This window comes from Entelurus aequoreus, linkage group LG14, assembly GCF_033978785.1.
Source record: "Entelurus aequoreus isolate RoL-2023_Sb linkage group LG14, RoL_Eaeq_v1.1, whole genome shotgun sequence".
Taxonomy (NCBI): Eukaryota; Metazoa; Chordata; class Actinopteri; order Syngnathiformes; family Syngnathidae; genus Entelurus; species Entelurus aequoreus.
In genome coordinates, this window is record NC_084744.1 from 7,961,216 (window position 1) to 7,976,775 (window position 15,560).

Consider the following 15,560-nt stretch of genomic DNA (forward strand, 5'->3'; position numbering starts at 1 on the left):
ACCATACTGTACACCTGCACCCTACAGTACACCTGCACCATACTGTATACCTGCACCATACTGTACACCTGTACCATACAGTACACCTGCACCATACAGTACACCTGCACCATACAGTACACCTGCACAGTGTCTCAAAGGGCTGCACAATACAAAAATGGAAAAAATACAATATTTCTTTCATACTTTAACATTGTGTCTTTTAAGGCCTTTTCATTTTCTTTCTTTACGTCGTTAACGTAAGTGGATTTAACTTTTTAAACGTTTATTATCGTAGCAACATTGTTAAAGTTAAGAATTTGTGATCGTTTGTGAGGGCACCAGAGGGACTTCTGTGTGTGTGCACGTTGACAGAGCAGCGCATACAGGACAGTTCAACTTGTCCATGTTGTTGTTTTGCCTTGTTTTGAAAGAGACAGTTGACCCATCACTTCCTTGTTATGATCGATACACATTACTGTGTATCACTTTAAATTGTACACTCATTCACTAAAATATGCACTTTTGTCCAGGCTGGAACCAATTAATCATATTTACATTGTTTCTTAAGAAGAAAATTGCTTCACTACACAAGTTTGCTTTAGTCTTTTGTTGCTTTCTTAGTTCTCGCTCCACCTGTCTTGTGTTTCTTCTCCCCGGCACCTCATTAAATCACCTTCTGCCTGCACATCGCTTGCCTTCTCTGCAACATGGCATCACGCCAAAAGCCGCTTTGCGTCGGCATCCCGTTTTGCGTGTTGTTCTGTTACCGAACCATCACCCATTTTCTCTCCTGCTCGTCATCATTGGAGCCTATCACAGCTGAATTTACGGTATGACTAAGGCGTACCGTGAATACCGCTTTTCCTGCGCTTTGCACCCTGCGGCTCCATACACACCCAAAGTGTGTGTATGGAGACTATGTGTGTGTATGGAGACTATGTGTGTGTATGGAGACTATGTGTGTATGGAGACTATGTGTGTGTATGGAGACTATGTGTGTGTATGGAGACTATGTGTGTATGGAGACTATGTGTGTGTATGGAGACTATGTGTGTATGGAGACTATGTGTGTGTATGGAGACTATGTGTGTGTATGGAGACTATGTGTGTATGGAGACTATGTGTGTGTATGGAGACTATGTGTGTGTATGGAGACTATGTGTGTATGGAGACTATGTGTGTGTATGGAGACTATGTGTGTGTATGGAGACTATGTGTGTATGGAGACTATGTGTGTGTATGGAGACTATGTGTGTGTAAGGAGACTATGTGTGTATGGAGACTATGTGTGTGTATGGAGACTATGTGTGTGTATGGAGACTATGTGTGTATGGAGACTATGTGTGTGTATGGAGACTATGTGTGTGTAAGGAGACTATGTGTGTGTATGGAGACTATGTGTGTGTATGGAGACTATGTGTGTATGGAGACTATGTGTGTGTAAGGAGACTATGTGTGTGTATGGAGACTATGTGTGTGTATGGAGACTATGTGTGTATGGAGACTATGTGTGTGTAAGGAGACTATGTGTGTGTAAGGAGACTATGTGTGTGTATGGAGACTATGTGTGTGTATGGAGACTATGTGTGTGTAAGGAGACTATGTGTGTGTAAGGAGACTATGTGTGTGTATGGAGACTATGTGTGTGTAAGGAGACTATGTGTGTGTATGGAGACTATGTGTGTGTATGGAGACTATGTGTGTATGGAGACTATGTGTGTGTAAGGAGACTATGTGTGTGTATGGAGACTATGTGTGTGTAAGGACACTATGTGTGTGTATAGAGACTCTGTGTGTGTTTGGAGACTATGTGTGTGTATGGAGACTATGTGTGTGTATGGAGACCATGTGTATGGAGACTATGTGTGTATGGAGACTGTGTGTATGGAGACTATGTGTGTGTATGGAGACTATGTGTGTTTGGAGACTATGTGTGTGTATGGAGACTACGTGTGTGTATGGAGACCATGTGTATGGAGACTATGTGTGTATGGAGACTATGTGTGTATGGAGACTGTGTGTATGGAGACTATGTGTGTGTATGGAGACTATGTGTGTGTATGGAGACTATGTGTGTGTATGGAGACTATGTGTGTATGGAGACTATGTGTGTGTATGGAGACTATGTGTGTGTAAGGAGACTATGTGTGTGTATGGAGACTATGTGTGTGTATGGAGACTATGTGTGTATGGAGACTATGTGTGTGTAAGGAGACTATGTGTGTGTATGGAGACTATGTGTGTGTATGGAGACTATGTGTGTATGGAGACTATGTGTGTGTAAGGAGACTATGTGTGTGTATGGAGACTATGTGTGTGTAAGGAGACTATGTGTGTGTATAGAGACTCTGTGTGTGTTTGGAGACTATGTGTGTGTATGGAGACTATGTGTGTGTATGGAGACCATGTGTATGGAGACTATGTGTGTATGGAGACTGTGTGTATGGAGACTATGTGTGTGTATGGAGACTATGTGTGTTTGGAGACTATGTGTGTGTATGGAGACTACGTGTGTGTATGGAGACCATGTGTATGGAGACTATGTGTGTATGGAGACTATGTGTGTATGGAGACTGTGTGTATGGAGACTATGTGTGTGTATGGAGACTATGTGTGTGTATGGAGACTACATGTGTGTATGGAGACCATGTGTATGGAGACTATGTGTGTATGGAGACTACATGTGTGTAAGGAGACTATGTGTGTGTATGGAGACTATGTGTGTGTATGGAGACTATGTGTGTAAGGAGACTATGTGTGTGTATGGAGACTATGTGCGTGTATGGAGACTATGTGTGTGTATGGAGACTATGTGCATGTATGGAGACTATGTGTGTGTATGGAGACTATGTGTGTGTATGGAGACTATGTGTGTTTGGAGACTATGTGTGTGTATGGAGACTACGTGTGTGTATGGAGACCATGTGTATGGAGACTATGTGTGTATGGAGACTATGTGTGTTTATGGAGACTGTGTGTATGGAGACTATGTGTGTGTATGGAGACTATGTGTGTGTATGGAGACTACATGTGTGTATGGAGACCATGTGTATGGAGACTATGTGTGTATGGAGACTACATGTGTGTATGGAGACTATGTGTGTGTATGGAGACTATGTGTGTATGGAGACTATGTGTGTATGGAGACTATGTGTGTGTATGGAGACTACATGTGTGTATGGAGACCATTTGTATGGAGACTATGTGTGTATGGAGACTACATGTGTGTATGGAGACTACATGTGTGTATGGAGACTGTGTGTAAGGAGACTATGTGTGTGTATGGAGACTATGTGTGTAAGGAGACTATGTGTGTGTATGGAGACTATGTGCATGTATGGAGACTATGTGTGTGTATGGAGACTATGTGTGTGTATGGAGACTATGTGTGTGTATGGGGACTATGTGTGTATGGAGACTGTGTGTATGGAGACTATGTATGTGTATGGAGACTATGTGTGTGTATGGAGACTATGTATGTGTATGGAGACTATGTGTGTGTATGGAGACTATGTGTGTATGGAGACTATGTGTGTATGGAGACTATGTGTGTGTATGGAGACTATGTGTGTGTATGGAGACTATGTGTGTGTATGGAGACTATGTGTGTGTATGGAGACTATGTGTGTATGGAGACTGTGTGTATGGAGACTATGTATGTGTATGGAGACTATGTGTGTGTATGGAGACTATGTATGTGTATGGAGACTATGTGTGTGTATGGAGACTATGTGTGTATGGAGACTATGTGTGTATGGAGACTATGTGTGTGTATGGAGACTATGTATGTGTATGGAGACTATGTGTGTGTATGGAGACTATGTGTGTATGGAGACTATGTGTGTATGGAGACTGTGTGTGTATGTAGACTATGTGTGTGTATGTAGACTATGTGTGTATGGAGACTATGTGTGTATGGAGACTGTGTGTGTATGTAGACTATGTGTGTGTATGGAGACTATGTGTGTGTATGGAGACTATGTGTGTGTATGGAGACTATGTGTGTATGGAGACTGTGTGTGTATGTAGACTATGTGTGTGTATGTAGACTATGTGTGTATGGAGACTATGTGTGTGTATGGAGACTATGTGTGTATGGAGACTGTGTGTGTATGTAGACTATGTGTGTGTATGTAGACTATGTGTGTATGGAGACTATGTGTGTGTATGGAGACTATGTGTGTATGGAGACTGTGTGTGTATGTAGACTATGTGTGTGTATGGAGACTATGTGTGTATGGAGACTACGTGTGTGTGTGGAGACTATGTGTGTGTATGGAGACTATGTGTGTGTGTGGAGACTATGTGTGTGTATGGAGACTACGTGTGTATGATAATATGTGTGTGTATGGAGACTATGTGTGTGTATGGAGAATAAGTGTGTATGATAATATGTGTGTGTGTATGGAGACTATGTGTGTGTATGGAGACTACGTGTGTATGATAATATGTGTGTGTATGGAGACTATGTGTGTGTATGGAGACTACGTGTGTATGATAATATGTGTGTGTATGGAGACTATGTGTGTGTATGGAGACTACGTGTGTATGATAATATGTGTGTGTATGGAGACTATGTGTGTGTATGGAGACTACGTGTGTGTATGGAGACTATGTGTGTATGATAATATGTGTGTGTATGGAGACTATGTGTGTGTATGGAGACTACGTGTGTGTATGGAGACTATGTGTGTGTATGGAGACTACGTGTGTATGATAATATGTGTGTGTATGGAGACCATGTGTGTGTATGGAGACTACGTGTGTGTATGGAGACTATGTGTGTATGATAATATGTGTGTGTATGGAGACTATGTGTGTGTATGGAGACTATGTGTGTATGATAATATGTGTGTATGGAGACTATTTGTGTGTATGGAGACTATGTGTGTGCATGGAGACTACGTGTGTATGATAATATGTGTGTGTATGGAGACTACTTGTGTGTATGGAGACTATGTGTGTGTATGGAGACTACGTGTGTATGATAATATGTGTGTGTATGGAGACTACGTGTGTATGGAGACTACTTGTGTGTATGGAGACTATGTGTGTGTATGGAGACTACGTGTGTATGATAATATGTGTGTGTATGGAGACTATGTGTGTTTATGGAGACTATGTGTGTATGATAATATGTGTGTGTATGGAGACTACGTGTGTATGGAGACTACTTGTGTGTATGGAGACTATGTGTGTGTATGGAGACTACGTGTGTATGATAATATGTGTGTGTATGGAGACTATGTGTGTGTATGGAGACTATGTGTGTGTATGGAGACTGTGTGTGTGTATGGAGACTATGTGTGTGTATGGAGACTATGTGTGTGTATGGAGACTATGTGTGTGTGTGGAGACTATGTGTGTGTATGGAGACTACGTGTGTGTGTGGAGACTATGTGTGTGTATGGAGACTACGTGTGTGTGTGGAGACTATGTGTGTGTATGGAGACTACGTGTGTGTGTGGAGACTATGTGTGTGTATGGAGACTACGTGTGTATGATAATATGTGTGTGTATGGAGACTATGTGTGTGTATGGAGACTATGTGTGTGTATGGAGACTACGTGTTTATGATAATATGTGTGTGTGGGGAGACTATGTGTGTGTATGGAGACTACGTGTGTATGATAATATGTGTGTGTATGGAGACTACGTGTGTGTATGGAGACTATGTGTGTGTATGGAGACTACGTGTGTGTGTGGAGACTATGTGTGTGTATGGAGACTACGTGTGTGTGTGGAGACTATGTGTGTGTATGGAGACTACGTGTGTATGATAATATGTGTGTGTATGGAGACTATGTGTGTGTATGGAGACTATGTGTGTGTATGGAGACTACGTGTTTATGATAATATGTGTGTGTGGGGAGACTATGTGTGTGTATGGAGACTACGTGTGTATGATAATATGTGTGTGTATGGAGACTATGTGTGTGTATGGAGACTATGTGTGTGTATGGAGACTGTGTGTGTGTATGGAGACTGTGTGTGTGTATGGAGACTATGTGTGTGTATGGAGACTATGTGTGTGTATGGAGACTATGTGTGTATGGAGACTATGTGTGTGTATGGAGACTACGTGTGTGTGTGGAGACTATGTGTGTGTATGGAGACTACGTGTGTGTGTGGAGACTATGTGTGTGTATGGAGACTACGTGTGTGTGTGGAGACTATGTGTGTGTATGGAGACTACGTGTGTGTGTGGAGACTATGTGTGTGTATGGAGACTACGTGTGTGTGTGGAGACTATGTGTGTGTATGGAGACTACGTGTGTATGATAATATGTGTGTGTATGGAGACTATGTGTGTGTATGGAAACTACGTGTGTATGATAATATGTGTGTGTATGGAGACTATGTGTGTGTATGGAGACTACGTGTGTATGATAATATGTGTGTGTGGGGAGACTATGTGTGTGTGTGGAGACTACGTGTGTATGATAATATGTGTGTGTATGGAGACTATGTGTGTGTATGGAGACTACGTGTGTGTATGGAGACTATGTGTGTGTATGGAGACTATGTGTGTATGATAATATGTGTGTGTATGGAGACTATGTGTATGTATGGAGACTATGTGTGTGTATGGAGACTATGTGTGTGTATGGAGACTATGTGTGTATGATAATATGTGTGTGTATGGAGACTACGTGTGTATGGAGACTACTTGTGTGTATGGAGACTATGTGTGTGTATGGAGACTACGTGTGTATGATAATATGTGTGTGTATGGAGACTATGTGTGTGTATGGAGACTATGTGTGTGTATGGAGACTGTGTGTGTGTATGGAGACTATGTGTGTGTATGGAGACTATGTGTGTGTATGGAGACTATGCGTGTGTGTGGAGACTATGTGTGTGTATGGAGACTACGTGTGTGTGTGGAGACTATGTGTGTGTATGGAGACTACGTGTGTATGATAATATGTGTGTGTATGGAGACTATGTGTGTGTATGGAGACTATGTGTGTGTATGGAGACTACGTGTGTGTATGGAGACTATGTGTGTGGGGAGACTATGTGTGTGTGTGGAGACTACGTGTGTATGATAATATGTGTGTGTATGGAGACTATGTGTGTGTATGGAGACTACGTGTGTGTATGGAGACTATGTGTGTGTATGGAGACTATGTGTGTATGATAATATGTGTGTGTATGGAGACTATGTGTGTGTATGGAGACTATGTGTGTGTATGGAGACTATGTGTGTGTATGGAGACTATGTGTGTATGATAATATGTGTGTGTATGGAGACTACGTGTGTATGGAGACTACTTGTGTGTATGGAGACTATGTGTGTGTATGGAGACTACGTGTGTATGATAATATGTGTGTGTATGGAGACTATGTGTGTGTATGGAGACTATGTGTGTGTATGGAGACTGTGTGTGTGTATGGAGACTATGTGTGTGTATGGAGACTATGTGTGTGTATGGAGACTATGTGTGTGTGTGGAGACTATGTGTGTGTATGGAGACTACGTGTGTGTGTGGAGACTATGTGTGTGTATGGAGACTACGTGTGTGTGTGGAGACTATGTGTGTGTATGGAGACTACGTGTGTGTGTGGAGACTATGTGTGTGTATGGAGACTACGTGTGTGTGTGGAGACTATGTGTGTGTATGGAGACTACGTGTGTATGATAATATTTGTGTGTATGGAGACTATGTGTGTGTATGGAGACTACGTGTGTATGATAATATGTGTGTGTGGGGAGACTATGTGTGTGTATGGAGACTACGTGTGTATGATAATATGTGTGTGTATGGAGACTATGTGTGTGTATGGAGACTACGTGTGTGTATGGAGACTATGTGTGTGTATGGAGACTATGTGTGTATGATAATATGTGTGTGTATGGAGACTATGTGTGTGTATGGAGACTATGTGTGTGTATGGAGACTATGTGTGTGTATGGAGACTATGTGTGTGTATGGAGACTATGTGTGTGTATGGAGACTATGTGTGTATGATAATATGTGTGTGTATGGAGACTATGTGTGTGTATGGAGACTATGTGTGTGTATGGAGACTATGTGTGTGTATGGAGACTATGTGTGTGTATGGAGACTATGTGTGTATGATAATATGTGTGTGTATGGAGACTATGTGTGTGTATGGAGACTATGTGTGTATGATAATATGTGTGTGTATGGAGACTATGTGTGTGTATGGAGACTATGTGTGTGTATGGAGACCAGGGGCGTCACTAGCTTTTAAGGACAGGGGGGGCTTAGACCCCAGGAGATGCACAGGATGCGAGCGAACGTAGCGCACAAGCACAAAACTTCACAAACGGCTAACAAAGACTTAGAAATGAATCATTGTTATTATTATTATGTCAGTGGGTTTATTTTCAATCTGTGTTCAGTACAACAACAAACATGGGTTTGCACAGTGACATTTTGTTTACAGCATCAACAAGAAACAATGACTTGCATGATCCTTCAAGATACACTGAAACACAATGAAAGTGGTGGCATTAGCCTCTATGTTATTCATTCACAACATAGAGGCTAATGCCACCACTTTAGCTCACAATACAATAATTGTTTGTTCCCAAATATTTTGAAGTTGCACAGATTACATTTTGGGCACATATGTGACTAAAATGGTTGTAAATTCAAGCCCTGGAAATATTACTTGATTACTTGAATTAAAGTAATATCTGGATCGGGATAATTTGGCTTGTATATAATATATTTATATATATATTTTATGGCAAGCCGTTAAGGAAATTAAATATATATGGAAGTCTGAATAGAAATGAGAAACTTTTATATATACTGTAAATAAGAAAGTCTGCTGATCTTAAAAAGAGCCAAAGCTGTCAAAGAGCTGAGGGACCATCTTCAAAGTGCAATGCTGAAACAAATAATGCAAACAACTTCCAGGGCTTGAGATTAACGTATTCCCGTCGTCCCGGGGACGGTAAAAAACATGCACGGGACGAAATTAAATGCTCCCCGGGACGATGGCTTTTAACCATTTTTTTTCTTTTTCTTTTTATGTATTTATTCATTTTACATTCTATATTAAATGTCTTGGTTTTTCCACCCTCTGAAAATCCTATGAAATGTTTAACAAGCCATCCTATAATAATACAACAGCTATTAATGTAACAATACAATAAAACAAATATATTTAATGATGTTTTTTTCATTATTTTAACAATAGGCTAATGTATATTACTTTATATAGATTCTACAAGAAACACAAAACTTAAATTTACAATTGCAGACACAAGGTTCTTGTTCTGCAGTGCTGTGTGTTAATGTGCTTCGTACACCTGCAGGACCGCAAGCAAGGTTGCAAAGAAAATGCGGACTGGATTTTGAGTGATGTGGGCATTTTCTATATGAACAAGTCCAGGGACCGCAAGAAAGGTCGCAGAGAAAATGCGGACTGGATTTTGAGTGATGTGGGCATTTTCTATATGAACAAGTCCAGGGACCGCAAGAAAGGTCGCAGAGAAAATGCGGACTGGATTTTGAGTGATGTGGGCATTTTCTATATGAACAAGTCCAGGGACCGCAAGAAAGGTCACAGAGAAAATGCGGACTGGATTTTGAGTGATGTGGGCATTTTCTATATGAACAAGTGGAATGGATTGGATACCGACGCACTAAAGGGGCTCTCTACCTTACGCTATGAAGTGAGGGGAAACTGAGTGAATAATGACAGGTTATATGATTATGTATTTAAACTCATATTCGGGCCACTTTATAATGAATATGTCGGCATGTATTTGTAAAAAAAAAAAAAAAAAAAAAAAAAAAAAAAAAAAATTTTGTTTTTTTTTTAACACTAAATTATTTAATTTAATTTAATTTTAACTTGGTCTTCCAGATGATTCCATTATGGCATGTCACAAAATGTTATGGTGGCCTGCCTCATCCTTATTGTGACCTGCCACATAATTTAATTGATGCCTTCCAGATGATTTCATAATGGCATGTCACATAATTTTACTGTGGCCTGCCTCGTTCTTTATTGTGGCCTGCCACATCATTTTAAAGTGGCCTTTCAGGGAAATTTATCATGGCATGTCACATCATTGTATTGTGTCCTGCCTCATCCTTTATTGTGGCCTTCCAGATCGTTTCTATTATGACATGCCACATAATTTTATGTTGGCCACACGTATTCTTACTTTCGTTCCTACCGTACATTCACACGTATTCTTACATTCATTCCTACCATATTTTCACTCGTTTTCTTACATTCATTCCTACCGTACATTCACACGTATTCTTACATTAATTTCTACCGTACATTCACACGTATTCTTACATTAATTTCTACCATACGTTCACATGTATTATTACATTAATTTCTACCATACGTTCACATGTATTCTTACATTCATTCCTACCGTACGTTCACACGTATTCTTACATTAATTTCTACCATACGTTCACGTGTATTCTTACATTAATTCGTACCGTACGTTCACAGGTATTCTTACATTCATTCGTACCGTACGTTCACGCGTATTCTTACATTCAGTCCTACCGTAAATTCACGCATATTCTTACATTCATTCCTACTATACGATTACACGTGTTCTTACATTCATTCCTACCGTACATTCACGCGTATTCTTACATTCATTCCTACCATACGTTCACACATATTCTTACATTTATTCGTACCGTACGTTCACGCGTATTCTTACATTCATTCCTACTATACGTTCACACGTGTTCTTACATTCATTCCTACCGTACATTCACGCGTATTCTTACATTCATTCCTACCGTACATTCACACATATTCTTACATTTCTTCGTACCGTACGTTCACGCGTATTCTTACATTCAGTCCTACCGTACGTTCACGCGTATTCTTACATTCATTCCTACTATACGTTCACACGTGTTCTTACATTCATTCCTACCGTACATTCACGCATATTCTTACATTCATTCCTACCGTATGTTCACACGTATTTTTTACATTCATTTCCACCGTATGTTCACACGTATTCTTACATTCATTCCTACCATACGTTCACACGTATTCTTACATTCATTCCTACCGTACGTTCACAAGTATTTTTACATTCATTCCTACCGTACATTCACACATATTCTTACATTCATTCCTACTGTACATTCACACATATTCTTAGATTCATTCCTACCGTACGTTCACACGTATTCTTACATTCATCCCTGCCGTATGTTCACACGTATTCTTACATTCATTCCTACCATATGTTCACACTTATTCTTACATTCATTCCTACCGAACGTTCACGCATACTCTTACATTAATTCTTACCGTACATTCACACGTATTCTTACATTCATTCCTACCGTACGTTCACAGGTATTCTTACATTCATTCCTACCGTACATTCACACGTATTCTTACATTCATTCCTACCGTACGTTCACACGTATTCTTACATTCATTCCTACCGTACGTTCACAGGTATTTTTACATCCATTCCTACCGAACGTTCACACGTATTCTTACATTCGTTCCTACTGTATGTTCATACATATTCTAACATCCATTCCTACCGTTCGTTCATTTGTATTCTTACATTCATTCCTATTGTACGTTCACATGTATTCTTACATTCTTTCCTACCGTACGTTGACACCTCTTCTTACATTCATTCCTACCGTACGTTCACGCGTATTCTCACATGTATTCTTACATTCTTTCCCTACCGTACGTTGACACTTATTCTTACATTCATTCCTACCGTACGTTCACGCATATTCTTACATTCATTCCTACCGTACGTTCATGCGTATTCTTACATTCATTGCTACCGTACGTTCACGCGTCTTCTTACGTGCATTCCAACCGTACGTTCACGCGTCTTCTTACATCCATTCCTACCGTACGTTCACACGTCTTCTTACATCCATTCCTAGCGTACGGTCACAGGTCTTCTTACATTCATTCCTACCGTACGTCCACACGTATTCTTACATTCATTCCTACCGTACGTTCATACATATTCTTACATTCATTCCTACCGTACGTTCACACGTATTCTTACATTCATTCCTACCGTACGTTCACAGGTATTCTTACATTCATTCCTACCGTACGTTCACACATATTCTTACATTAATTCCTACCGTACGTTCACACGTCTTCTTACATTCATTCCTACCGTACGTCCACACGTATTCTTACATTCATTCCTACCATACGTTCATACATATTCTTACATTAATTTGTACCGTACGTTCACACGTATTCTTAGATTCATTCCTACCGTACGTTCACAGGTATTCTTACATTCATTCCTACCGTACGTTCACACGTATTCTTACATTCATTCCTACCGTACGTTCACAGGTATTCTTACATTCATTCCTACCGTACATTCACAGGTATTCTTACATTTATTCCTACCGTACGTTCACACGTATACTTACATTAATTCCTACCATACGTTCACACATATTCTTACATTCATTGCTACCGTACGTTCACACGTATTCTTACATTCATTCCTACCGTACGTTCACGCGTATTCTTACATTAATTCCTACTGTACGTTCACAGGTATTCTTACATTCATTCCTACCGTACGTTCACACATATTCCCTAATTCATTCCTACCGTACGTTCACACGTATTCTTACATTCATTCCTACCGTACGTTCACAGGTATTCTTACATTCATTCCTACCGTACGTTCACAGGTATTCTTACATTATTTCATACCGTACGTTCACAGGTATTCTTATATTCATTCCTACCATACGTTCACACATTCTTACATTCATTGCTACCGTACGTTCACACATATTCTTACATTCATTCCTACCGTACATTCACGCGTATTCTTACATTCATTCCTACTGTACATTCACAGGTTTGCTTACATTCATTCCTACCATACGTTCACACATATTCTTACATTCATTGCTACCGTACGTTCACACATATTCTTACATTCATTCTTACCGTACATTCACGCGTATTCTTACATTCATTCCTACTGTACGTTCACAGGTTTGCTTACATTCATTCCTACCGTACGTTCACACGTATTCTTACATTCATTCCTACCGTACATTCACACGTATTCTTACATTCATTCCTACCGTACGTTGACACATATTATTACAGTCATTCTTACCGTATGTTCACACGTATTCTTACATTCATACCTACCGTACGTTGACACAAATTATTACATTCATCCCTACCGTACATTCACACATATTATTACATTCATTCCTACCATAGGTTCACACATATTCTTACATTAATTCCTGCCATACATTCACACATATTCTTACTATCATTCCTACTGTACGTTGACATGTATTCTTACATTCATTCCTACCGTACATTCAAACGTATTCTTACATTCATTCTTACCGTACATTCGCACATATTCTTACATTCATTCCTACCGTAGATTCACTCGTATTCTTACATTAATTCCTACCGTACGTTCACCTGTATTCTTACATTTGTCCTACCGTACGTTCACACGTATTCTTACATCCATTCCTACCGTACGTTCACACGTATTCTTACATTCATTCCTACTGTACGTTCACACGTATTCTTACATCCATTCCTACAATACATTCACACGTATTCTTACATTCACACGTATTCTTACATTCATTCCTACTGTACGTTCACACATATTCTTACATCCATTCCTACAATACATTCACACGTATTCTTACATTCATTCCTACCGTACATTCACAGGTATTCTTACATTAATTCCTACCGTATTTTCACACGTATTCATACATTTATGCTTGAGTGGGTGTCCTTCACATTGCCCTGGTAGACTGTAAAAGACTGCAAAGGCCATTGTCCCACACCCTACCTTGCTGCACAAACATGCTTCAAACACGTCTTTGGAGAGAGCAGCTCAAACTCTATTGATTTCTATCACACGTGATCTCTTGGGCAGCTGGTCATAAGACTGTCAGTGACCTTGGGGAACAACATGATGGATGTAAAGACAAGCTGGGTGCAGCCATGCCACAAAAATGTCTTCCATCACACGTCTAGTCCCCACTTTCCTACCAACACATTACCCTCCGTGCCCTCAGTAAAACTAAAATAATGGGATTCGGTTACAGTAGAAAGGAAAGTCAAACACAAGTACAAATAGACAGAGTAGACATTGAAAGAGTAAAGGAAATCTGATTTTTCAGTGTATTTAGATATGAAAAAATGAACTGGAAATCTCATATAAAAATAAAAAACTAAGTGGCAAGAAATACATTAATAATGAACAAAGTTAAATGTGTCCTGGAGCAAAAATAACTTCATATTCTCTACTAGTGTTACCATGTCTGAGTTATTGTGCAGACATATGGGGAAAAAATTACAAAAATACATTACATTTACTGATTATGTTACACAAATATCAGTGAGAATAATTCACAATGTTGTATATAGAGAACATACAAACCATTTATTTGTTAATTCAAATTCAGTGATTTGGTGCATTTGCAAACATCTAAAATGTACAAAACAAACTGTAACCTGCGATGTACAACAATTATTTTCAAGAAAAGAGGATATATATATATATATATATATATAACCTTGGAGAAAATGTTTTAATTTAAAACATTTGTATACACGTACAACACTTAAAACCTTTAGTATATCAGTGTAAGCTTCGTCTACTTACAGTCTCACAGATTCACGCTGGAAGCCAGTTGCGCAGAAGACAGGGTTTTTAGTATGTTTTCACAGTTCTCCAATAGATACTTTTGTGTTGACTTTTCAGTCGCTCCAACCCTCCTCCTTCTCCTGCACGCGGCCGCTCACTGTTAAAGACAACAGACGGTGAGATTAACACGTACCACCTGTGCAATCTTAATCATCTGCCAGCTGTGTCCCGCCATCAGCACATGCCATGCCCCCGTCTGATGGCGCTCTGTTTTCAGCACCCTGGACAGAGGCGGTGACCTTTTCTCCTGCAAGCGCGCCGATCACATTCCCTTTCCACAATCAGTATGTAGAATTCAATTATTGAATGGATTAAGCAAATAAATCAAACAATATGATCCAGTTTAAGAAACGACAAAGGTTTACAAAGTACAGTGGAAAAAGAATTGAATTTATTTAAAATAAGGTGTTATTCATCTCACTAAGTGAATCATAAATGATAATGATAAATGGGTTATACTTGTATAGCGCTTTTCTACCTTCAAGGTACTCAAAGCGCTTTGACACTATTTCCACATTCACCCATTCACACACACATTCACACACTGATGGCGGGAGCTGCCATGCAAGGCGCTAACCAGCAGCCATCAGGAGCAAGGGTGAAGTGTCTTGCTCAAGGACACAACGGACGTGACTAGGATGGTAGAAGGTGGGGATTGAACCCCAGTAACCAGCAACCCTTCGATTGCTGGCACGGCCACTCTACCAACTTCGCCACGCCGTCCGTGTATGTGCCCATTGTCTTGGGTGTGATGATGTAATGTTCATAGACTGGGGCCGTTCTGCATTCAAGCAAAAGTTCAACTCCAGGTGTCGTTGAGGAGGGAGGGAGGTCAAAAGCGTCCATCATTGAGGTGTCCTTGGGGGTGTTTTCAGAACAGCCT

General features: G+C 40.0%; 1 long non-coding RNA gene across 2 annotated transcripts in view; it reads right to left on the minus strand.

Annotated features, from left to right (window-relative positions):
- The window catches only part of LOC133664338 (uncharacterized), a 30,059-nt gene that overhangs the window by 13,767 nt on the left and 732 nt on the right, over positions 1-15,560 (minus strand). The window contains exon 3 of one of the 2 annotated variants that reach the window (XR_009828571.1): positions 14,636-14,774. This is a non-coding gene — a long non-coding RNA (uncharacterized LOC133664338). Of the gene's footprint in view, positions 1-14,626; positions 14,775-15,560 lie in introns of those variants that run through there. The other variant, XR_009828570.1, reaches the window with a different exon arrangement.